The sequence below is a fragment of the Cololabis saira genome, chromosome 24, assembly GCF_033807715.1.
Source record: "Cololabis saira isolate AMF1-May2022 chromosome 24, fColSai1.1, whole genome shotgun sequence".
Lineage (NCBI taxonomy): Eukaryota > Metazoa > Chordata > Actinopteri > Beloniformes > Belonidae > Cololabis > Cololabis saira.
Genome location: NC_084610.1, coordinates 10,405,139 through 10,431,107, shown reverse-complemented (window position 1 = coordinate 10,431,107; position 25,969 = coordinate 10,405,139). Strand labels below are relative to the sequence as shown.

At 41.4% G+C, this 25,969-nt stretch overlaps 1 long non-coding RNA gene across 1 annotated transcript; it reads left to right on the top strand.

Annotated features, from left to right (window-relative positions):
• The first annotated feature begins 11,027 nt into the window (after positions 1-11,027).
• Positions 11,028-17,545, top strand: LOC133424999 (uncharacterized). The gene is made up of 3 exons (XR_009770929.1): positions 11,028-11,080; positions 13,214-13,417; positions 17,226-17,545. It is a non-coding gene; the product is annotated as an uncharacterized LOC133424999 (long non-coding RNA).
• The last annotated feature ends 8,424 nt before the right edge of the window (positions 17,546-25,969 follow it).

Here is a 25,969-nt window from a genome sequence, read left to right as displayed (position 1 = left end):
TTGTAACTTCAAACCACTCTGAGCATCTTAAACAAGCAGTTTGCATTCGTAAAAGCTTTCCAGATGCCACAAGTCATACATACATTGCAGCATGTGGTTTATCCCCGCTATCTTGTGTGTGTTTGCCTACACCAAACTTTCTCTCACTGCAGCGCTTGTACACCCTGCAGGCTTACGCTTGCCTCTAAGTCTGACTGACAGGGTGAGACCAAACCGTGAGATAAAGAGAAACATGACAGCGTGACAGTCTGTAGTAAACACTCGGAGCAGAGATGCCTGGTATGTGTTTCCCCCTGCCAGAGGAAGCGAGGTAGGGGGATGCCATTACAAGCAAAGTAACTGTATCTTACTTTAATAAGGAATTACAGCTGACAGATGAGGACGGTCCGTTTCTGAGGAACAAGTATCATCACATCTGTTTATCTCATTTATGGAGAAATATGGAGGAAAGTTATAGATGATTTATAGTCCATCCTTGATGTGTGAATCAATCCTTCCATCCAGTCATCTCATCTTCCACTTATACAGGTCCGGGCAGCCTAATCGGAGACCTCCCTCCCCTGGATGCCTCAAACATCTTCTCAATGTGGTTGCTCCTAACCCTTGATCAGACCCACAAACTAGATGCTTTTAATTCTCTGTTTGAATCGTGTGAATCATCTAGACCAGGGGTCGGCAACCCGCGGCTCTAGAGCCGCATGCAGCTCTAGAGCCGCATGCAGCTCTAGAGCCGCATGCAGCTCTAGAGCCGCATGCAGCTCTAGAGCCGCATGCAGCTCTTTAGCGCCGCCCTAGTGGCTCCTGGAGCTTTTTCAAAAATGTTTGACCTTTTTTTCCCTTTTTTTAATTTTCTTTTCCTTTTTTCTTCTTTTTTTCCTTTTTTTCTCTTTTTCTTCCTTTTTCCTTTCCTTTTTAATCTCGACATTTCGACTTTTCTCAACATTTCGACTTTTTTCTCGACATTTCAACTTTTTTCTCTACATTTCGACTTTTTTCTCGAGATTGTACTTCAACATTAATCTCGACATTTCGACTTTTTTCTCGAAATTTTTACTTTTTTCTCGACATTTCGACTTTTTTCTCAAGATTGTACTTCAACATTAATCTCAACATTTCGACTTTTTTCTCGAAATTTTGACTTTTTTCTCGACATTTCAACTTTTTTCTCAACATTTCGACTTTTTTCTTGACTTTTGTCTCGAAATTGTACTTCAACATTAATCCCGACATTTCAACTTTTTTTTCGACATTTCGACTTTTTTCTCGAGATTGTACTTCAACATTAATCTCGACATTTCGACTTTTTTCTCGAAATTTTGACTTTTTTCTCGACGTTTCGACTTTTTTCTCAAGATTGTACTTCAACATTAATCTCAACATTTCGACTTTTTTCTCGAAATTTTGACTTTTTTCTCGACATTTTGACATTTTTCTCGACATTTCGACTTTTTTCTCAACATTTCGACTTTTTTCTCGAAGTGCATAATGAAAAAAAATATCTTCCCCCAGATATAACTAATATAGCTTCATGCAGCATGTGTTGCCTTCATTCTAAGGCTGATACAAGACTTTTCATTTTTTGCGGCTCCAGACATATTTGTTTTTTGTGTTTTTGGTCCAATATGGCTCTTTCAATATTTTGGGTTGCCGACCCCTAATCTACACCTTTTGGCTCAACTGGTGCAGAGGCTGCATCACTGAAGATGTGAAGCAGTCAATGTCCTGTTCCCTTCTTCTCCCGCTTCTGAACAAGAGTCCAAGATACTTCAGCTCCTCCACTTGAGCGAGTACCTCACTCCTAACCCAGAGAGGACACTCCACCCTTGTCCGACTGAGAAGCCTGGTCTCAGATTTGGAGATGCTGACTCCTCTAGTGAATAACAGAGCTGAAGGCCTCAGGTTTCACTTGGGCAACACCCACAGTGCAGCTGTGAGACTCCGACCCGGCCGCCTGCACAACCATTCACACCTAGATTCACAAAACGCTTTGATGAACCACAAGAATGATGGCAGGGTCTGTTTTTTACACCTTATAAGCTTGAAGCGCCTCGACAGCCAGTTTAAGATGAAGAAGTGGGCGGATGGTGAAACATCTTCAAGAATCAGGAAGGAGAAGTAAAGGAAAGAAAAAACAGATACTTTTAACCACATTAGCTTTGTACTCATACTGCCCCATATTATCACACTTCCACCTCTATGCCTTTAAATACACACTCCACCCTTGTCCAACTGAGAAACATGCTCTCAGATTTGGAGGTACTGATTCCTCTGTGTCTCATACTCCCGGAGAAACCCTGAGAGACTTAATCGATTGCCTTCTCCAAATCCCCAAAGCACTTATGGACAGGTTTGCCAAATACTCATATCCCTCCAGGACCATAGTGGAGGTAGGAAGTTGAAAGCTGGACTGGACTTTAATCTCCAACTCTGAATAGACCTTGGAGTTCCCGGCAGCCCCAATGATTGATGGTCCTTAACATGTCTAAAGTAGATAAATACTACCTCAGATGAAGGGGGAGCGATTAACCTTTACCATTAAAAAAAGGAACATTTCTTCTACTTTATCTTTATAAAGCAGAATTATTCAAAACTTCAAGTCTCAAGATGCGGTTTTCCAATCCCTCATTGCTCTGCAGTTTATATTTGATTGGGAAAATCTTGTAGCTACTGTATAAAATTGCACAATAATGACCAGTTCCCCTCTTTTTTTCTTCCCTTTTTATTGACCAACCCAATTTCATTGCATATTTTTCCTCGTGCTTGGCTTCGGGGTCGCTGCATCATGCCAAATAGGTTGTCTGAGCATCCTCATTCAAGCTCTGTAACCTCAAACAGCCAGACAGGAAGCTGATGGAGGCTAAAATGGACCCAAACCCTAAGAAATGATCAACCAAACATTTTTAGTCTTGTGAAAAAGCTTAGTTCGTTTTTATTAACTCTCGGGATGAGACACGGGCAATTTTGCATCACCCTGTGTGAACATGTGGGTGTGTACAATAACATCATTTTATTAATGCAGTCCAGTAAAACCAAAAATTACAGTATTAAGTGTCACGGCATAAGCAGATTAAAGTAATTATATTTTGCATGCCTAACAGGTTATTCCAGGCCTTTCTCCAGCAATACGCGTCATGTGAAAATCTAGAGGTCTTGGCTGAGGTTTGGGAAAGTGCCTGTGTTGCACAAAAGTCTAACCTCTGGTATAGTTACGGAGAATGCCCTGAATATTTTAATGCCGAGACAAAATATTCAGACTACACAAGATAATAACCCCCGGGAAGAGGTTACAAGACGGCAGACGGCAATGAGAGGGAGATATGGGGAGAAGTGAGAGGTGAAGAAAGAGGTCTCAGAGAGTTGAAATGCAACAAAAGTCCATTTTTCTTGTCTCACCTATATTGGTAGCAAGAAAGTTAAACAAAACATAAAACCCCCTCTAACAGACTTCTTGATGACTTTAATTTATATTCAGACTATCAGTGTTGCTGAAGGTTATTATTCATTATTTATTTGTACATTTGTACGACGGAGTATTAGGGCCAAACAAAAAAACAAAAAAAGGAAATTACGAGAATAAAGTCATAATGTAATGAGAATAAAGTCGTAAAATTACGAGAATAAAGTCATAATATTACGAGAATAAAGTTGTAAAATAACGAGAATAAAGTCATAATATTACGAGAATAAAGTTGTAAAATTACGAGAATAAGGTCATAATATTACGAGAATAAAGTCGTAAAATTACGAGAATAAAGTCATAATATTACGAGAATAAAGTCGTAATATATTATAAATATATAAATATAACTTCACAAGATCCTCAATATTCCTCATTTTAACACAGGGAGAAGAAGCTCTTCCTGTTAGAGTTCTCATAAATTATATTCTCATAATATTACGACTTTATTCTCACAATATTACGACTTTATTCTATTACGACTTTATTCTCGCAACATTACGACTTTATTCTCGTAATTTTACGACTTTATTCTCATTATATTATGACTTTATTCTCGTAATTTCCAATTTTTTTTGTCTTAGTTTGGCCCTAATACTCCGTCGTACATTTGAGCATCAGGTGTGCTGAGAAAACTTTGGAAAGGTTAAACTGTACCACACTCAAGAAAACAACCATTTGATGTACAACCGAAGAAAAGATCAAAACCAAAGCGGGATGTGGAGGAAAGCTGGTTATTAGAGCATGTTTGTCTTGTTTTGATGGGGCCCCACTCTCTGAACGGTGGGTAGCTTTGGCTCCTATCAGCTGTCATCCCTCTCTCTTTGGCTTTCACAGAAAACCCACTGAGGTGAAAGAGATACAGGCCTAATTGGGGTTTTAGAATCACATACTCAGTGTGCGGTATGCAGCGTGCACACGTCCCACTCCGGCTCAGGAAAGCCAAACAGACCATCGGATCGCCAACACTTGTTGAGTACTCCGTGTCCTGCCAGCAGCGGCACTAATCCAAAATCAGCACATCTTTTCCTCGCATTAATCTTAGTGGGGTTGCAATAAAAACTGAATGGATTATGGTTTTTTTATCTGATGGTGTCACACCTGAGGCTCCGCTCGCGTGTTCCCAGGAGTAACCTGTGTGTGCGAGGACTGTAAAGCTGCAGGGGATCATCAACATGCCACAACACCGTGGGATGACAGGCCAATAAATAACAGAGACCCACCCAGGCAGTCTAATGTGGATGTCTTCATAAAGAAAGACTGGAATGTTTTTCGTTGCACCCGCTAACTCCTTTTATTGACTACTGACATTCCTTATCTTTTGGATAATTGTTACACACTATTAATGCCTGGTGTTTTGCTGAACAGAAGTAATTGGGGACGTGTCACGACTGCATGAAATGACAGGTTCTGTCTCTGAGTGTCGGATAAGAGAACATACATCATTATCTATGATGGGTGTAACTTGGCACGTGCAACTTTTGTCTCAAATATAAAGAGTTTAACCAGAGCGAGCCACAAGTTAGTGAATTAGAAAAGGAGATTTTTGTATAAAGTTGTATAAAGCCAGATATGTCTGCATAGTTCAGGGTGTGGTCTTTTGATTGACAGTTGGCTTTAACTAAAGCCAAGCTGTAATCATCATTTTTACTGCTTACCGTATGCTCCTCCCCTCGCTGAAGGTCGCTAGTTTGCTTTTAGCCCACTGACTTCTACCTCCTGCAGCATCTGGATCCCCCGGTTGAGCAACCTTCACCTCGGATCATTTCAGGACTCTTTTTAGTTGACTGACCTGATTGCTAACCAATGACATCTGAACCAGTGCCGCCGGGCTTAAATGAGGACTTGTATTTGTTGTGCTATGAATTTTTATAACATTTTATTGCCTTTATGTTTGATTGTACAGAGGTTCTTTTCAATTCAGGAAACTCCCTATAATCTCAGAGGTGTCTACAATTTCACTGTACAAAAAGCTAAAAAAGGTATGAAAAGGAGATGTGTCTCCATTACTGGAGTTAAATTCTGGAATGATGCCAACATAAATTTAAAAACATGTCATTCTCTTTTGGTTTTTAAAAAAATGGTTTGTAAAGCTATTTTTGAAGCTTATAAGTGCGATTGACTATCTGTAAATGTTTCTTTGCTTTTCTATTGTTTCTTTGCATTTTGTTGTTTCTTTGCTTTTCTGTAGTTTCTTTTTCTTTTCTATTCTCTTTTTGGTTTTCTGGAGGTCGGTAGCCACAAAAAGAAAGTTGTTAATATAGGATAGGCTTTTATAAGCAGTTTGCTTCAGCCTATGCCTTTTCATTCATTGTTCAACACATTTTTGGTTTTGTATGAAATGTTAATGCTCTGCACAATGTTTTTTTTTTTTTTTTTGGTGTTGTGTTTTGTGTTGTCATGACTGAATAAACTTCATTCATTCATTCATTCATTCATTCATTCATTCATTCATTCATTCATTCATTCATTCATTCATTCATTGTTTATTTTGGTCAACATTTGCTGCTGTTAAATGTGTTATTTAAGGACATTTGACTAGATTTGACTGTCAGAGCTGGCCTGGGACCCAGTATAGCCCAACCCGGTGCTTAAAAGCCCAGACCGGTGGGCCTGTTTGACCCATGACTCCAACTGGCCGGGTCAGCCTGGTCCACATTTTTATCTTCAGTTGTTGCCAAGTTGTATAAGATGCCCTCAAGATGTTTTTTAATGGCTTCATTGCTCTCCATTCAACTGGGGGCCAAACGTTTTCAGGTAATAAGTGATGAAATGACTTGGGATGAGGCTTCTTAAAGACATTATTTGGTCAAATATTTTACCAGCTGTGGATTAACATATGGACATCCCCCATTTTACCTGATTGATTAATTTTACTTTAGTCAATAGATCATAAAAATACATCAGGTTTATTTGCCCATGTCTCCACCCCTTTTTGAGTGAAAAAGAAAAAAAATCAAATCACAACTTTTAAGGTGTTTGCTAATATAAAGCTGTTCAAGCGGACTTTAGTGTTGCTCTGTAGCTATTGGGTTCCCAAGTCATGACTTGTGAGGTGAACAGTTGCATATTGTTGTTGATGATCAACGATCCTCAGCATCATGTACACAAATCGTTTAGTCAGTCTCTCAAAGTGGATGAACAATCCCAAGTCTATATCCATCTATCATCTTTCCCTGGTTCTTCCTCATGTGGGTCCTGGGTCTGCTGGTGCATCTCCAAACTTTATCTGAGGGAAGATTGGGGGGGACGCCCTGGATAGGCCAGTTAGTTACCAGTTAGTCCTTATTTTTTGATGACCAAAACACAACAGAGCAGCTCGGGATGACCACGCCCCCAAAAGTGCCCGTGGTCATCCTCCTCAAGACATATGACTATCTCTCATCTATGCACATTTATTCACAACTTTGAATGTGGCTGTTAATGTTTTGGTTGTTGTTGTTTTTTTTTTACCAAAGTTCATCTGATGATCATGAAAAGAGTTGAAGATGAGAAGTAAAGGATGTAGAGTTCTTTTTTTTTAACCTTTATTTCTCTGAACATCTCAGCGAGAGTGATATGTGATATCCCTGTGAGGTTTGATAGATGAGCTTGTAGTGCTGATTGGAAACAGCAGGACCATCGTCTTCTTTGGGATGTGAGCCATAATGACATTCAGAGCCAGATTAACCTTTTAAATTACTCTAAACCCTTGGTATTAAAAGAATATCTGTCTCGGCATTAGTTTGAGTGTTTTATGCAAGTCTGTTCTCATCCTACACGTGAACTTAAAGCAGCACAATGTAACTTTCAGCTTTTGTTGAGTTTGGCAGCACCTTTGGACAAAAGCGGTAGTGCTTTACCAGAAAGAACACTACATTTCCCATGAGCACCAGCGCGTACTGCCGGAAAACTCCTGTCCCGTCGCGTGCATTTGTTTTGATGACAGAGAAGACGGGACGGACTTTCAAAACTACTTTTGTTTCACCAAGTGAAAAGACGGAACGCAAAAAAAAAGATGTTAAACTGCTGGAAAGGAACTGGAATTTACCAGGATACCTTAAACAAGGAAGCCAGGGACCAGTATATGGAGAAAATAATGATTATTAACGGTTTGGGTTCATATGAAATCCCTATCAAAGAGTGGAGCTCCGATGAGGATTTACTGCCGCAGTTCTGCACAACCGACATCTTATGCTACCTTGTTTAGGAGTGTTTGGCAGCTGCTTTGGTAAATGTTTGACTCGCCATGTATTTCAATAAATTTGTATAATAGTACAACATACAGTACATGTTTTGTATTAATCTTACTTTTCTTTTTCTTTTTTTTTGACTGCTATATTATGCTGAAGAGGCTCCGAGGCGTGAGCCATATTTTTGTTTTCCTCGTGGGATTATTTTTTTCCCCTGCAGCTACAAATAGAGTTAATATTTTTTCCTCAACAATCTAGTTTTATCTGAAGATTGGGGTTAATCGCACCGCAGAGAGCTGGCCAGCAACTGCGTTTAGCTGGAGAAGTGGGGAATAAAACCTGTATGAATGATCCGACCCCGGTTGTTATGAGTGTTTGTTTGTGGTAAACTGAGGAAGGTTATGTTTGGTCGTTACAGCCGCGATCCAACCGAGCTGACGACTCTCTGTTATCTCAGATTCTCGGCCTCCATGGTTCTGCCTCCAAGCAGGAAAGCAGTGAAAAGTTAAACCATTAGCAATCTTTTCCCCACGTCTGTTACGTGTGGAGCTGCTGCAGCCACAACACAGCAACGGGTTACCAGCTTCTGCGGAGCTCTGCACTCCCGCCCCGCCCATTTTCGTCTCGACTACGAATCGAGAAGGAGGGGGAAGTGCCGTAAAAATGTGTAGTTTTTCAGTGTGGAAGGGTTCCTACCATGCTCCTCAAAGTTACATAGTGCCAGTGAAGGCGATACAGACCCCTCAGACCATGACAGAGGTTCATTAAACCTGTTGGAAGTTAATGTACCATCACAATGACTCTGGAAATATTAGATTAAGGTGGAAAAGTTACGTAGTGTCGCTTTAAGATAAGATGTGAACAATCCATCCACAAACCTTTCTCTATCTGCTTTTCCTCCGATGGGTCTTTAGTTAACAATGTAAAGCTTAACTCAGACGGTTTAAGAATGTCTCCTACATTGATTCAGAAAGAACCAATATGATTGAAATCATTATAGCATCGGTTGACAGATCTTCAGTCAAATCCGAGAGGCCACGTGCCTATACTAACTTGCTAGGTGTGGCGGTTGGTTTCTAGCCGTTTAAGCATCTTGGTTCAACTTCAACATATAGAGTAAAGTGTGTAAAGGAAATTATGACAGCAATGTGTTATCTGCTTCAACAAAGACCTGAAGAAGAAAAGCAAACAAAGGCATTAATAACAAGTACCATGAGAACAGGAGGAACAGAGGAGGTGACGTAATCTGGAGGTGGGACGGGGGGGCCAAACCTATAGATTACATAACACAGGGGGGAAGGGACGTCTCTATCAAGGCCATGACGATGCTTGAAAATCCTGCTTGACACAAGGTTTTATAATAATGTGATGATTGTTGATATTAAACGTATTAAATTTCCAGGTCAATAGCTCCAGCTCCTTTACTGTCCATAGATCCTGAGTATAATTTATCTCCAGAGGTTTGCCTACGTAGGACGCCCTTCCTAACCCTAACCCCGTCCATCCATCCAGGCCGGCACTGACACAATGTGGGATTCAGCGTGCTGCCCAAGGACGCTTCGGCACATGACGGACGTGGGGAGGGATTCACAACCTTCAGATTGGAAAGGCAACACTTTACCCCCGTTTAAAGGTGCATAAAGTGTTTTTTCCTCTAGAAAACTCTTGTTATATTGTACCAATGTGCTTCGGCTTATTATCACTCTCCTGCCATCACAAAGGTGCAATAGACTCTTGAGCATCAAACTGGAGTGCCAAAAATGAATAACAGAGCTGAAGGCCTCAGGTTTCACTTGGGCAACACCCACAGTGCAGCTGTGAGACTCCGACCCGACCGGCTGCACAACCACTCACACCTAGATTCACAAAAGGCTTTGATTAACCACAAGAGTGATGGCAGGGTCTGTGTTTTACACCTTATAAGCTTGAAGCGCCTCGACAGCCAGTTTAAAGGTATTGTGACATCATTTTTAACATGCTTTTAACACTATTAAAAGTCTTGGCCAACATCCCTCAAATGTGTCTAAAAGAGTGTAACAAGAAAAACTTCACTCTAGTACTCCATTCCTGGCTTTTTATGACAGTGTTTTTTTGCGCCGTGAAAAACGCTTCCTTTTCTCCACTTTCCTGTCAATCATTGCTCCGCTCCTCCTCCAAACCTCCTCCAACCCAACCATACGCTCACAGCGGCGTCGGAGAGTTAAGCCGGGAGCGACAGGCGAAGCATGCACGGAAAAGCAGCACGGCGAACCACAGCAAACAATCACAAAAATAAAGGCATGCAAGCAGCAGTGTCCCCTTATCTTAAGTCCAGTCAATGGCCGCGGTTCTTCTTGGCAGTTTTCCTCCGGTGATTAGAACAAAAGAGGCTCTAAACAGCTCCGTGTTAAGCCTGATTTATGGTTCCGCGTTAAATCGACGCAGAGCCTACGCCGTAGGGTTCAGCGTACAGTGCGCGTCGCTGCGTAACCCTACGCCGTAGGCTCTGCGTCGGTGTAACGCGGAACCATAAATCAGCCTTTATGGTGTGCTGGAGAAGAGAGGAGGCAGGGAGCTGGGAGGAGGGGGCGGTGATTTAGCGGGTCTATACGTAACGACCCGCCACCAAACCACATGCGCCGTTTTTGCATAGTTATGCGGAAAATCCCAGAAAGCACACAATACACTGAATGTTAAAAGTTTGTTGTTTTTTGGGTGTAATTGATGTCAAGACACCCAACAAAACACAAAAAATCAAGAAAAATTTGTTTTTCATGTCACAATACCTTATAGCTGAAGAAGTGGGTGGATGGTGAAACATCTTCAAGAATCAGGAAGGAGAAGTTAAGGAGAGAAAAAACAGATACTTTTAACCACATTAGCTTTGTACTCATACTGCCCCCATATTATCACACTTCCACCTCTATGCCTTTAAAATACACAACATAATCATTGTACTGATGAAAAAAATGAGATACTCAGTGAGTCACCCACAATTATTGCCTTTCATAACTGTTCAAGGCTGTTATTCTTGTTTTTTTAAAGCCATGATCATGGAGAGACCTAAACTTTCCCAAATTGAGGAAGTTTGAATTTCGGAGCCACTTTTTTAGCTTGTTCAGTAAAAGTATAGCAGATAGTCTTGAAGTAACTCTGTGTTCTACAAACTTTTAATACATTCAGCTGAACTGCTTGGAATTCCTCTTTATCAGTCTGTTTGAGAAATGTACTTTCAAAAAGCAGAACATCAAGTCTTAAATGAAATCAGGAACACAGTGAAAATCTTAATGTAAAAACGTGTCATATTTGAGATTTTTTTTGAAAAGGATGACGAAGCATGACTCGTCAGTTTCCCATCAGGCTCCTCCTCCTTCATCCAGTACACCTGTGATGCCCTGAGTATCCTCAGTTCAGCCGTCTCTCAGGATAGGACGACAGGTGACGTGACTCTGGAACCCTGCCTGACCAAAAGGTGAGTGAACACTTGTAATCCTAGACTATGTTTACCTCTGGAGCTTAGACATAAGTAAAGTAAAGAACAAACTAGAGACTCGGAAATGTGGATCTTATCTTCTCCGCTCACATGACCCCTGGTGCATTTTTACTGCTCCCTCTGGCTCCGGGTGCCCTCCCTCGAACGCCTGAGAGTGGTTTCAAATTACCTCTGGCAGGTGCGAGGTACAACCCTGCATTTGTTTTGCACCATCTTTGTCGAGCGTGAGGTTGGATCTTCCTTAAAAGAATATTGCGGCATTCGAAGCACATTGAAGTTGGCAGTTTGTCATGTAAAAATGATTTAACAAGCACGTCACCAGTTAATGCTCCACTCAAAGTGAAGACATACGCTCAGACTGTCTTGGAAGACTCTTTTATGATAATAGAAAAAAAAAAGAAGTATTATTTTTTTGTGATGTAAGTGTTACAACACAGCCTGAATTATGAAAACAGCTGACTTGCGGCTCACTCAACTCTATTATAACGCAATCTCTACATTTGACTCACGTCCTTCCCTTCCCAGATATGATAATCATATCACCGTTTCTCACCGTTTATAGAAAGTTTCCATCTCACAGCGATCATGTAAAGAGTGCGTGTCCTTCCACACGTGTCGCCTCTCAGTTTACCTGATCTCTCTATTGTCGTGGCTACAGTCTGCTCCTTGGCTACAACTCATTACCCTCATTGACGGGAATATCCGACCAGCAGGAGTCAGGTTACCTGCAGGAGGATGCACACAATAAGAAAAGAGCTTAGCGTGCAGGTTTGAGAGGGAGGGGCCATGTGGAGAATTAGGAACTGAAAAATGACGGTTATGTGATTTGACTTGATGTTTCCCATGTGTACAAATGGCATTTAAATGTGAGATCAAAAGCTATTTTAGTGCATAATGCTCACCTGATGTTGTTGCAGATAGTCTGTAATTGAAACTAGATCGAGTGTAATGGTTTTATTGCGCTGATAAAAAATTGAAACCGTCCAGTTTGGCACGTGACATAAATATGTGAAGCACATGTATTTAAAGACCTGCTTCACCTGTTTGTGTTGATCCAGAGCGATGTCACCTGGCCACAGCATTTATTTTTTTCAGCCCATGTTTAGCTGCGGGGACGTCGTCATGCCTGCCAAAGGTGACCACGAATGATGCCAAGCCTTTCGTGCGAGTCAACCACACGGCTGAGCCGGCTTCTTTGAATTTGGCAGATGCCGTTTTTTCTGTCATCGCCGCCTTACAGGACTTTGGCTTGAGTTGAGCAGTCAGGACCCTTTTGATGGGTTATTGGCAGGAAAAATCAAGAGAGAGCTTTGAATAAATGAAGCCAGTGAAATAAGGCTGATTTATTAAACCATTTATTTATGACCTTTGTGTGTTTACTAATGCTAAAGAGTGTTTTTAAAGTGTCACACGTCCTTTAGTGAAGCATAATTGCTAGTATTTGAGTCAAAGTCATGTGTACAGTGGTCAGCTTTCGTCACTTTGCCTTTTTTGGGACTTTAGCCAACCGAGTTTATATGAATTTTCTCCATGAAGATCAAATTTGTAATGCTGTTTCACAGTATCATTGAGGAACGGCTGCATTTGGAGTGCAGCTAATGGAGTGAGCATAGCTGGGAGGATGAATGAGCAGCAAGCAGGGAGCCAGAGAAAGGCTGAGCATGATGGATGTCCATAGGCTGTATAAAAAGACCTGGACAAACCATCAACCAACCTCATTCCAGATATTGAAACAATTACCAGAAGAAACACTGCCAGCGGTCATTTGCTTGAGCAACCAACTTCAGCTGGCTTTTATTACCATTAACAGCTTTACGTGCTGTAATATATTTACCGTAGGAGTGATTAAGCTCTCTTAACTTTGAATTCACAGTACAGATGTCAAAATGTGACAAAAGAGATGACAACTCACTGTTAATACCATAAACTACGGTGTAGCTGTCACTCTAAAAGTCACACCCCTAACTATGCATTGATTGTTATCCTGGATGTAAACTCTAGCTACGGAGACCAAAACCATTTTTTGTATTTCTGCTGTAAAGTTGAGCATAACAACGTGGATCCGTCCCCTAGTGGCCGTTTGATGAACTGCAATTTTCTTTACTTCCACAGTGTGATCAGCTCTCAAAACTGACTTCCTCTCGTGACTGACAGGAAGAAAAGTGTTCCCAAAGACACATGAGTGGCAGGATGGGTGTCCGTGAACCAGAAACGCCATCATTTGGTGATGAATGACCAGAGAACTGAGGTTTAAATCCTGCATAGTCGTAGGTTGTTGATTATCTGGCTTCACCATTTGGAAAAATCAAGATCACTGTAAGTGTCTGGTTAGATCATTCAGATTATCTGACTCTGGGTGAGGTTAAAGAGCTAAAAATACCAGTTTTGCATACCACAACATGAGCTTGTGGTTTGGGAAGCAAAAACCCAGTTAACCCTAAAATGACTTGCAAAGCCCCTAAGCCTTCTTCATAGCACAGGTGTGGTGACTCTTACAGGAATGTCCATACGTGACAAACACAGGTAAAAACAGACTTTTTTCAGGAATAACAAGATGCATCTGATGGTTTGCTGCCCAAAACCGCCCAGAAAGTTGTAAACTATTTCAGAGATGAGAACAATTTCCATAAAAACATAATGCCATGAAGCGAGGCTGCAGAGTTGGACGAAGCTTCTCAGCTTCATTCCTCCGGCTATCCTGCAGGGCTTCTTTGAGGTCTTCCAGCTTTGAGCTACGATGCAAAAACTGGACACACATCAAAGTCAACGATCAACCTTAATCAGTCTACTGCTGGTTTGATGCCTTCAAGAAGACAGAGAGGTTTTCAATAGAAGTGCAAAAATAACCAGCGACAGAGTTTTGACCCCCCCGTGTCTGGGATGCAGCGACGGCAGCAATGATTTGCAGTTGAAGTTGGGTGGAGATCACAAGCTGAGATAATGATGGGGAGGGTAGATAATTACGCTCCGACCTGGGTGTGTCCCGCGTTCGCTGACTTGCAAATTGGATGGCGTGTTTTCAAACTTGAGCGCTCCCAAACTGCCATTGTTGTGTTTATTCTGGGTGTCTGAGTTTGTAGTTTCTGAAAAGATCCATGTTCTCATGAAGCTTTAACTACTCAAATACCCCAAAATAAATCAGCTGTTAAAGGAAGCAATAGTGTGGTGATATTACGACCCAACTTTGTCACGTGCACAACAACGTAGGTCTACGACGTATTAACCGCTTTCAGTTAATGAAATAATGACTCCTCTGATCTGACAATAGCAGGCTTCATTCAGTCGATTCATCACCCGGCCTTCAAAGTTATATTCCCACAGCGTTTTCTTCATGTCTTTATTGCTTCACACGGATGGAAAAACAGGAGTCCTTTTGTTTGCTGCCAGTTGTGGCAGAAGGAGGGCTTTTTAGTTGACGTTTTAAGATAATCCACTCCTGCATTCCTCCCCGGGGCAACCTCAACCCGGAGTTTGAGCTTCAGTCAGATTAGATGGATTAATTTCTGTACAACTGAGTTGTTGGCCAAAGGTTTCATTTCCACACCGCCGTACAAATTCTCCATCCATCACCGTTTGATGCAGATGTTACTATATCCAATATTATGCTGCCAAGCTGGATGATATATATTGTGAAATTGTCTCAGCGGTGTTAAATTTAGGTTTCTGCTTGTCACACCAGTAATTACACAGAAAGGCTGCTATTCATGATGCTTCGGGGTTGCGCCCTCGTAAAGTCTTCATGTGCCCAACATCCAGCCTTGCACAAGTCCCATGATATGATCCCTCAGCCCCTGGCTTCAGGCTCAGTGAGCAACAGGAATCTGGATTTGTTTAGCGCTCCCAGATTTGCCCGAGACAGAGGCAAAGGCTGGATGGGCGAGGGAGAGACAGGGTCGGACTCACTTTTCTGTAAAATGATCAGGACCAACCTCAGGGCTTAATTAATCCAGTTCATTAAGGCACCGCCTCGAGGGCTTGGCGAGAACCCGCATCCACAAGCAGTGGTAAGTTCAGTTTGAGGACGAGCGATGCTCTTCTGAGAACCGCACCGGGATAATAAAGCTGCATGTGAAGATGACTTAAACTAACGTATCTATCCTCACTTACAATATGCGATAATTATCACTTTGTTGGCAAGAATATTTAAAGTTCCTGTGACATTTTAGGGTCAACTTAGACTTTGAGAATCCCAACATGACCATTTCAGACTTTACTTCATCCCATTAATTGACATTTAAGGAAAGCTTCATAGTGGACTTGAAAATGCCCACTTTTAATATGCTTTTATACGCTTTTGAATAAAGAAAATACGTCCTGTCAGGTAACAGATCGTTATGTAAAGCAAAGCAGAAACAAAGCTTAATACGTCTTTACAAGTCAACTACCAATAACAGGCGAACTGCTACCGACAAACACCGAATGAGGAGACCTGATGGATTCTGCAGCCGTTTCTACGGAAACAGAAGCCACAAACTCTTTACATACGCATGGCAAGGAATTACATGGGAAAAGACATTCCTTCCCAGGCGTTTCATACGCTTTTTGTACACATACAAAGTTAAATGTACCGATCCAGTTGAATTTACTCCAGGAAACTCTTTTAATGAAAACGTCTGTTGGGTATGAAGGCTAATCGGAGTATTACGTAAAGCACCGGTCCTTCTGAGCAGCGGAGGGGTTAACACCTCGGGGGATATTGTTGATCAAAGCTCGGAGTTGAATACCACTAAAGTTAAACACGTCGTCCTTGTAAGCATGACACAGCAAACTTTTTGTTTGTTGACATTAGTCAGCCAAAATAATTGTCTCCCTCCAAACTGACCACAAACCAACCTTTTCTCAGCACATCTTGACCTCACACTTAAGCGCATCTTTTGAACACTTTTTGGATGAAGGACAATGTGAAACCCTAAGCGATGATTTTCTACTCATCATTAAGTTTTGGTGCCTGAACATCACCAAAGTGAGTCAAAATGTAAATGAAAACAGACTGTTACATCCAGAATTTTGCTGGTGCTTTTGATTATTTCATTAAGTGTTTGCAGTAAAGTAAAATTACGACTTTTTGCTGCGATCAGAACTGGTCTTGGCAGACGTTACGTGGTGGGAAAACAACATATTCAGAACTTTGTCTCACTTGCTACAAACACTGTGGTTTAAAATGTGAAAGAGATGAGCTGGATACTTAAAGGTAGGGTAAGTAATAAAACATTTTGTTGCATTCAGTGACTATGGTCTCACTATTTGCTGGCTATAATACCGTCAAATAAAGTGTGGGTGGTTGAGAGTGGAAAAGGGGGCGTGTCCTCCTGGGGAGCGAGGGAGGGTGGAGGTAGCGCCCCGTGTTTTGTTGATGCTTGCAAGACATCATTCAGAAATCACTTACTCTGCCTTTAATTATAACTCTAGATGAATAAAGATCAATTTCATCTTATAATCAGCATTATAAGTATCAACTTCAGATGCTCGGGGATGTAAATTACAATTATTACAAAATAATAAACATTTTAGGCCCTTAAATTCCCAGGACGGCCTCACAAATGTCTGAAAGCAGCGCCACCAAATCACGAGACAACTAGCCGCGGATGAAAAACTCATCCACCCCTTAAAAGTTCACATAAAATTCCCATGAAGGATTATCAGCACCGAGTATCTGGACCACCAAAAACCTTGGGGGAGCCGCTGCAGCGCGGACACGGGGGCCATATGTTACACTTAAATCACTCTTCTTTTACAAGGTATGTTTTTCATACAGCTTGTAAAGTAAAAAAAAGGCGGGGGGGGGGGATAAACCACAGGAATGTTTACCTATTTAGGACATGGGAAGGAGAACGTGGGAAAAGGCTGAGGAGTTAGAGGTCTGATGCTGACCACAGCTGCACCTCCACGCTGAAAGGGTTCAAATGAGGCAAGAGGCCCATTTCAACTCCTCCTTGAGGAATCAGGAAGCTGCTTAACCTGAGAGTTTCAAAACTTTAAGCCATCTTTAAGTGCTAGGTTGCATCTACCTCATAATTTACTTCACCTGTAAGTAACAGAATCCGTAATTTGATGGTTTACTTTGTGGACTATCACTCTTTTACTCCTACAACTTGGCTACAAGTCAGTCTCTTATGCTCCCCAGCATTATGTCTCCGTACCCGCCGTGATGTCACCCGTGAGTTGGAGCAGGCCTGTCAGCCAGGTTGTGCTCAACGTGATCCCCAGGTGTTGGCCGTCTTTCCTGTGGGTGCCGTGTGAGGTGACATCACTGCTGGACTCTGCTGTGAACCTGCCACCGTCTGCCTGTTATGTGGCCTGTGTTGGCAACACATGCGTAGGTTTCCCGTAATATGCTCAATACCCAGACTCATGAGTAGACTTGTAGTTCTCAAAACCACTTTTTTGTGTTCTTGGACTCGGATAATTGAGATGCCGTTGCACACCAAGGTGACAGAATCTTGAGATCACCAGTTCTTCCTCTTGTTAATGTACAGTTTTGTAAACTATTCGTATTTTGCATTTGATTGAATGTTTTGGTGCATCTGCACCAATGTCTGTATTTAATTACAGTTTTGTGTTTTTAATGTCCTTGTTTGAATAAATATATGGCATCATTGACTTTTGAATAATATTTGCAAATCGTTGTGATTGATTAAGCATCAGGTCTATGCCATCTCAGTGATGCTGACATACAGTGTAATTTGGTTACTATAATAGTAAATAATGCAATGTGTAGTTGATAATTGTTTGTTTAAAAAAAATAGTAAATTGTAAATTGTTTAAAATTCACGTTTCATCTTCAAATTAATTACAATTTAAATCAGTAACATTTACTATTCATTAGACTTTTCTGAGGTGGAGGGGGGTGTTGGAGCTGGTTATTTTGTTAGATGACTTGGGACTAGTTGGTAGTCGTGTCAATCCTTAAAAGCACTGGAGTCAATCCTCCAATAGTGTAGAAATAGCGGTAGTGCAGTCACCACACATATCTGATCTCAGCTGATTGATGAAAACATTTATAGTGAGTTCAACATCATCATCCACTTCTCTGTGTTATTGAGGTGCAGTTGAATACAAGCTCATATGGAAACTAAGCAGCTGAACCAGGATGGAGATGATGTTCTACAACTCACACTAGATGAGGAAATAACTAGGTTTGTTTTTGGTCTCGGTCTTGAGCTGAACTAGTCTTGGTCTTGATACTCTCTGGTCTTGGTAGTGTCTTGGTCTCGGTTAAGGCGGTCCTGACTACAAGTCTACTCATGAGTCATGATTTACCCTAACAACCAACTGCAGGATCCTCAAAACAATACAACTTAAAATCTGTGTGTATTGAGGTGTATTTAAGCATTTGTCCATGCTGCAGTGTCTTATATGACCATCTACTTTACCATAAATGTGTTTGCATGCTACTTAACCACACGTAAGCGAAGGGATTGGCTTCAGGGGAAATTAAAATACATGACAGACTTTACAGCTGAATTTCCGTCGCTCTCTTTAAGCTGCAGCAATGTCTTTTCCTGTTTTCAAAACCTCACGATTGTGCAGGGTGGAGGCACGCTGGAGGACTTTCACAATGCCTGCCACTGTATATCGGTGACCCACTGGCCTGGATACTCAGCACTTTTAAAAGTAGCCATAAAGCATCCAGGAACTCTGCACAGCTACGCCTGGTCTGAGTTAGAACTGATGGCAGCGGCTTTACAAAGGTTACAGGTCCGTCAGAGTCGAACAATGGTGGCCGTATTGAAGGACTCTTAATGTTGGAGGCTTTATTTGATCCCTGGGGGGTGAAACATTTGCATTGGAGACACTGAAGTGCACACTTGTGGTGAAGCAATTTGGGCAGGGAATGTTATTAGCAAACGTTTAACCACTTCCTGAGTCTTTCTTTTTCTAATGTCAGTAACAAATGGAGTTTGAAATAAATTGTCACATAAACTAGTATTTGGATTTATTTGGAGATTTAAGCGGCACATAATAAGTCTTTTCTTTTAGCAAGGCAGTAACTCTTTCAGCTTGATGGGTTTGATCGCAGCTTGAGCTGAATATACACGGATTTCCATGTTTAAATCATTTAAGAGGAAAAAAATCTGCTTTTTTTTTTAACTTGAAACAGTTCATTATTTAGATTTTTTGGGATAAATCAGTTGGATAAAAGATACGAATTATCCGCATCGGTTAGGGACTTAGCAGAGTGGGCTGCGACCGGCTCTGGATTATGGATGCTGAGACTGTGTGAATATGGCAAAGCTTTACTTATGGTTCTACGTAGCCGCCAGGCTGCCTACTTACGGGACTTTACAGTCGTCATCAGCCACTAGATGGCAGTGCAGATTATTATCTCCTGCGCTTTAGCTGTGAAAACTAAACTTCCTTTTATTTACTTACTTTATATATTAAAGCATATCTTAAAGGAGCTTGAGGCTCCTTTATAGAAATGAGACTCTCTAGCGCCACCCTTCACCACGACGGCCGTTGGGGGTACTGCAGCCAACAGTGAAGCCGGCACGGGAGAACGGGGAGAACGCACATGCAGCGTCATGTGACGTCACATCCTCAGGACAGCGCGGGAAATTCGGGACCGAATTGCAGCACATTTTGCAGCACACAGCCTGTTCAAGGCAAAAGAGAGATACACTAGAGGGCTCATTCTTTTGGGTTTGGAACGCTTCATCTGACATTATTACTAGAAAACTTAAAATGTATACGGATTTTTTTCATAAATCTTGCCACAATCCGGCCTCAAGCTCCTTTAAGTTAGTTGAAGTTGATTAATTTAGAGCAATATATATTTTTTATGTAATTGCAGTAATTTAGCTTTGTAGCCGGCTTGAGAATTGTTAACTAGTTGCGGGAAATATGAAGACGACCTTAGTTAGCATTCCACTAGATCCGATAAGTAGTAGCATTTCTGGAGAATTGCCCATTATGCTACACTTATGATGAAGCATGGACAAGGATTATGGTGCTGTTCACACTGGTAGCCCAAATCCGATTGATCCAAATTGAGCATATCCACATTCTAGGCCAACAGCCAAAGACGACACAAAATGCAACTTTTCCAAAAATTTAAGTGTGATTCCGATCAGATGTGGACAGACGCGTTTCCCCACCGCAATTTGTCAAGAGTTCTTTTTCAAAGAAAGTTGGAAGGAGGAAGTGGTCTGATGAAAATTCAACAGGAGTATTTATTGCACAGAATATATGAGCTCATGGCTCCTACACCCACTACTCCTCTCCTGATCAAACACTGACTGTCCCCGGATGCAATAAAAAGACAACGACCGCGTGGCTAACACGTAAAATGTATAATAAAGGTGGAGAGGGCGTGGTTTACACGTTGCCGCTCCTGTGGTTGGCTGGTCCTGGAGGCTCGTCTAAAGGGAAGAAACTACAACCCCCAGCCTCCTATCTGGGTCTCTTACGTGTCCTTTATTTCCAAACACGTGGTCCCCGAAGCCAGGAGAGAAGAAACTCATTGGCTACATTTGTGATATAACATGAAGAGGGTACACTAATAAATGCAGAAAAATGAGGAATGATATTCAGACATGAATATATTGGGCCTGAAATATAAAATCTACTGAGCGATAACCAAATAACAAACCAAATACAGCTCTGCTTGCAACATATATAATGTAAACAGTCCATATGTCAGTATTTTATTTTTCACTAAAAGATTACAGGTTTTTCTATTTCCATGTATATTTACTGATCTAGAGAAGTGGTTTTGGTCCTGGAATACATACAAATGATTGTTTATGTATTTCAATACATAAACATGTCCGAAGTAGAACACTTTTTGCACACCGGATTTGCAGAAAGGTGCGCCACTTAATCATAAAACTATATCAGTATAACCATAAATGTTTACCACATATAATAAATAGCTTAACTCTTACAAAGCATTAAAGTGGACCTATTACGGCATCTAATACCTATTTTAAACAGGCCTTGAATGTCTTAAAAACAAGCTTTTGATTGTTTTTGCTAAATAAATTAGAAATTCAGCCTCTGAGCCATGTCTTTATCTTCCCATTCTCTAACCTCATTATCTATGTGGGATTCTGAGTGGGCGGGGCTATGATAATGAGGCTCTGTGCTGATTGGCTGCCTGAATGACGCGATACACCGCTATGAAAAAATGGCGGAAGCTCCGGCCGGCGGAGTTAGTTGTGGGTGTGGTTTTACGCATCGGAGGCCAACCTATGTAAATCGCTCCGTCGTTATGTAACGACGGGAGCAGAATCTGAACGGCTCGTAGATCGGATCCACATCACACTGGACTGCTCATCCGGGCGGCTGTACAGACACTGCAGAATTTGGTTGCTTTCCCCCTTCTCTGAGTTGGCAGGCTGAGGGGAGACCACTTTATAGATGTTAAAGCAAGAGAAGACGTGTTTTTCATAATAGGTCCCCTTTAAGCTCAAAATGACCCAAACCAGAGCGAAGGCCCTCAGTTCCCAGAGTTCTTGTCCATCCCTTATCGACTTGCTGGGGTCTAAATGCCCCCATTCCCGTCCTTGGATCATATACCATCAACAGTGAGAAGAAACATACAAAATATTACAAATTAATGTCATTTTTGAGGAGATGATGAGATTAAGATGGTATAATTATTTTTATTTCAAAATAAAAACATCTCTCTTTCTCTTGTTATAGTTCAACTGACCTGTTACTGCTGAATAAACATACCTCTCTTCTTTATTGTGACTAAACAGTCATCTAAAGCGTGATGAATGATATTGAACTACATTGGTGTGGATTCATTAGTTTCTATTTGGGGCTTAACAAAGTTATTTTTAATTGAATTGGAATTTTTTAAGAGACCTAAATGATGTTAAAAGTAATTTAATACCATCCCCAAATAAGGAAAAACTTGAAACAGAGACAATATCAGTTTAAAACAAATAAAGTGCAGTTCTTGTTTTTTTTTATCTTATTAAACTGTGGATAGTATAAATCCAGAATGTAGTATGTTTTGCCTTTTTATTGTCGTTTCATACTTTTAATATACATACATTTCCCCATTTCAGGGATTTAAGACATTCCTAAAGAAACAAAAAGCTTGAAAATGGGAACATTTACAGCTAGAACTAAGACTAATAAGAATAATGACAACAATAATCCTCTGAAGTCAGAGATATTATTATTAGAAGGGAAGATTTAGCATGAAACATGACAGACCTTCTTATCGCAGAAAGTTTCTGTGTTTAGGAATCAGTATAATTACAGCTTAATGATTAAACTTCTGCTATTTCTCTAATGTTATGGGTCGATGGAGTCTGTAGTCTCCATTGTTGAACCCAAAGTTCTGTTTCTCATGAGAAGTAATTAAAATAATGGGGAAGAAATTAGGTCCCAGTGTTAGTAAGTCAACTAGTTTAAGGTTTTAATAAAGTTTGAGAAGCTAAATTAATTACAGATGTCAAAAACAAATGTGTTACTTATTTCCAAGGGCGACTGCATAATCCTCCAAACTAACACACTGGCATGCTTGAATGCACTTATCCACAAGTCGGAGCACAGAGTCACCCACTTTTGTATGTGATTTATGTACAAACTTTTATAACCTAATATGTCCTAGAAGTGGAATGCAGTTTTCTGAATGAAGTCTACAGAGAAGAGTGCATGCAGCAGACTGGACTTTTTCATTTTTACAGGGGCAATAAATGCTCTGCTGAATGAACACAGGCAATAACACAGCCCGTTAGAATTGCTAACAGTTGCTTCAGGTGGCCTTAATTGTTAAAACCGTCTATGGTCTACAAAGTGCACTTTTATTTTGAAATTTCCTCAAATCAATTTCCGATTATCTAACCATACAGAATGTTGTTTGAGGGATGCAAATAATTTTGAATGACCTGCTCGTTTGTTTTCGTTGTATCTCACCACATGATTTACACTCTGGCCAGGTGGCCGTTTAAACTGTAAAAGTCAGTCATGGGCCATGTCTGACAGTTTTGAATAATGCAAATAAAAATGAGTGTGCCTGTTCTGATGTCATCATTAGGAGAGACTGGTGCCAAAAAAATGCAGTTCATCGACTGACCACTAGGGGGCTGAATCCAAAAACTAGTTCACTGGGATGTAATTTTTTCTGGATATACCATGTCAGATGAATTTACATAAAGCAGTTAATGTGTTTATATAGTGTGGCATTACGTTTTGATTGTCAGTTTAATGTCCGCCATGGATCGGCTGAAGCCACTAACTAGGCATTTTGTTAGACTTCACTACAACAAACAAGAGGCTTCAAAACTGCTCTGAGTACTTCTTTAGACAACAGCAGAAACCCTAAGGAAATTACATCACAATTTGAAAAAAAAATATTAATAGAAGCTCAGAAATTAACTTTTTGTTTGCATATCCCTTGTACTGTGATATTAGTAGTTCAGTTTTCTTGTGCAGGAAATTGTTTGAGGAAACAGTGATAGCAAAACCAATGAAGCATGTAAAGATTGCAAAAACAAACAGGCTGGCAAGAATGAGTGAATGGGTAGTAACCATAAGTCATACCTGTCAAGTCTCCCGTTTTGGCCGGGAAACTACCATATTTTTCCCCTCTTTCCCGCCGTACTGACGTATTCGTTCCTCGCTGGCGGTGGGTTTCCTCCCGCCCTCTGTGGGGTTGCCGGTGGCCTGGGTTCCGGGTTCTTCCTTGTCGGCCTCTGGTCTCCTGGGTGGCAGGGTTGCCTCCCCCCCTCCCCCACTATAGATACACTTCAGGTGGAGCATTGATAGGATTATTACACACTCACACACACACAGCCACACATACACATACATACACACAGATAGCCACACACACACACACACACACACACACACACACACACACACACACACACACACACACACACACAGCCACACGGACATATACACACACACATAGCCACACAGACATATAAACACACACACACATAGCCACACAGACATATACACACACACATAGCCACACAGACATATATACACATAGCCACATGGACATACACACACACAGCCACACAGCCACACAGACACACAGACACACAGACACACACACACACACAGCCACACGGACATATACACACACACATAGCCACACAGACATATAAACACACACACACACATAGCCACACAGACATATACACACACACATAGCCACACAGACATATATACACATAGCCACATGGACATACACACACACAGCCACACAGCCACACAGACACACACACACACACACACACACACACACACACACACACACACATATACACCCCCCACCCCCCCCAAAAAATGGGTTTGTAAAAAAAAAAAATGTAAATGTTTCACTTGAAGACAATCAATGTATATATAAACTGAAAATATTTAAAATACATAAATGTGCTTTAATTCCCTTTTGTGTTTTCATTTAGACTTTATTATAAGAATTACATAGATAGGAATGTCCACAGCATTTCAGTGTCAACAAAGGTCGAACTATCAGATTCTGACAACATAATTGTAGTTTGTAAGTGGTTGACAGGTAGATATTTTAGATTTGTTGTAAACCTGTCTCAAAATGTAAGATACTGGATCTCGGTTGGGACGGTGGAAAATGTCCCTTATTTTTAAATCCAAAACTTGACAGGTATGGACCGGCTGAAGAAGCTGGTAGCCACTGCTAACTTTGATGAAAGTGGACGTGTCCCAGCCAGTTTCCTCAGGCATTTTTACTTCACTACAACGAAGAGGCTTCAAAACTGCTCTGAGTATTTCCTTAGTCCACAGCAGGACTTTCCCTAAGGAAATTACATCATCATTTGAGGTCACTCAAAAAAAAAAAAGTATTAATAGAAGCTCAGAAATGAACTTTTTGTTTACATATCCTGTGTGTACTGGTGGTATTAGTTGTTCAGTTTGGCTGAGCAGGAAATTGTTTGAGGAAACAGTGATAGCAAAACCAATGAAGCATGTTAAGATTGCAAAAACAATCTTGCAGGCTGGTAAGAATGGGTGAATGGTAGTAAACATGGCTATTGGCTAGTGGCTATTTTGATGTTTTGTAACATGGGAAAAAAAAAAAATCACAATACCCACAATGCCCCGCGACGTATTTTGTAACCTCTCGATTGCAGCCGAGCATCCTTTCCTCGGTCTAGTACCAAACTTAGCCGCTGCATTGATCTGGGTGGTCGCTGCAGCGGGCAGCAGCACATACAGCCGCTCCAGCCGGAACAGACCATCTCCCCGCCGCGCAGGGGGGCGGGCACGGTCTGGAAACATACAGGAAGCGACAAGGTAGGCGCCGCCGTGCTTCATTTCTGTCGCCGTGCGTCTCCCTTACGTTCAACATGTAACAATATGAGTCTGGGCTCTGACTAGTGGGACGGGTGGCATCCTTTCTGGAGCACGCCGAGGCTAAAACACGCCCTGCTTGGCTCAGTTTGACAGGGTGTTCTCCGACACGTCGGCGGTTACATGTGTGTCGGCGCGGATGGCGGCAGCTTCAGAGGGCAGCGCACGTGCCGCCGCGGCGTCATCAGCGCGCTTTGATCGGGCTTTGATGCTCGCCGCCCGCCGGGGATGATGGGACATGAGTTATGGGAGATGGCTCGTTATATCAGCGAGGTCACGTGGTCCGTGGGAAAAACACCCAGCCAGGCGACGTTTACATCAGAGGAAGAAAGAAAGAAAGAAAGAAAGTTCAAGTGACCCCCAAAAACAACCCCCGTCCCCCTATAACCGAGCCAGAATTTATTAAGACGGGAAATAACATTTGAATGTGACGGAAACCCCAAGTTCAGTATTGGGTATATGTAAGACGTGTGTAAATAGCATACCTGTCAAGTTTTGGATTTCAAAATAAGGGTCCCACCAGCCCAACGGAGGTCCAGTATCTTACATTTTAAGACGGATTTA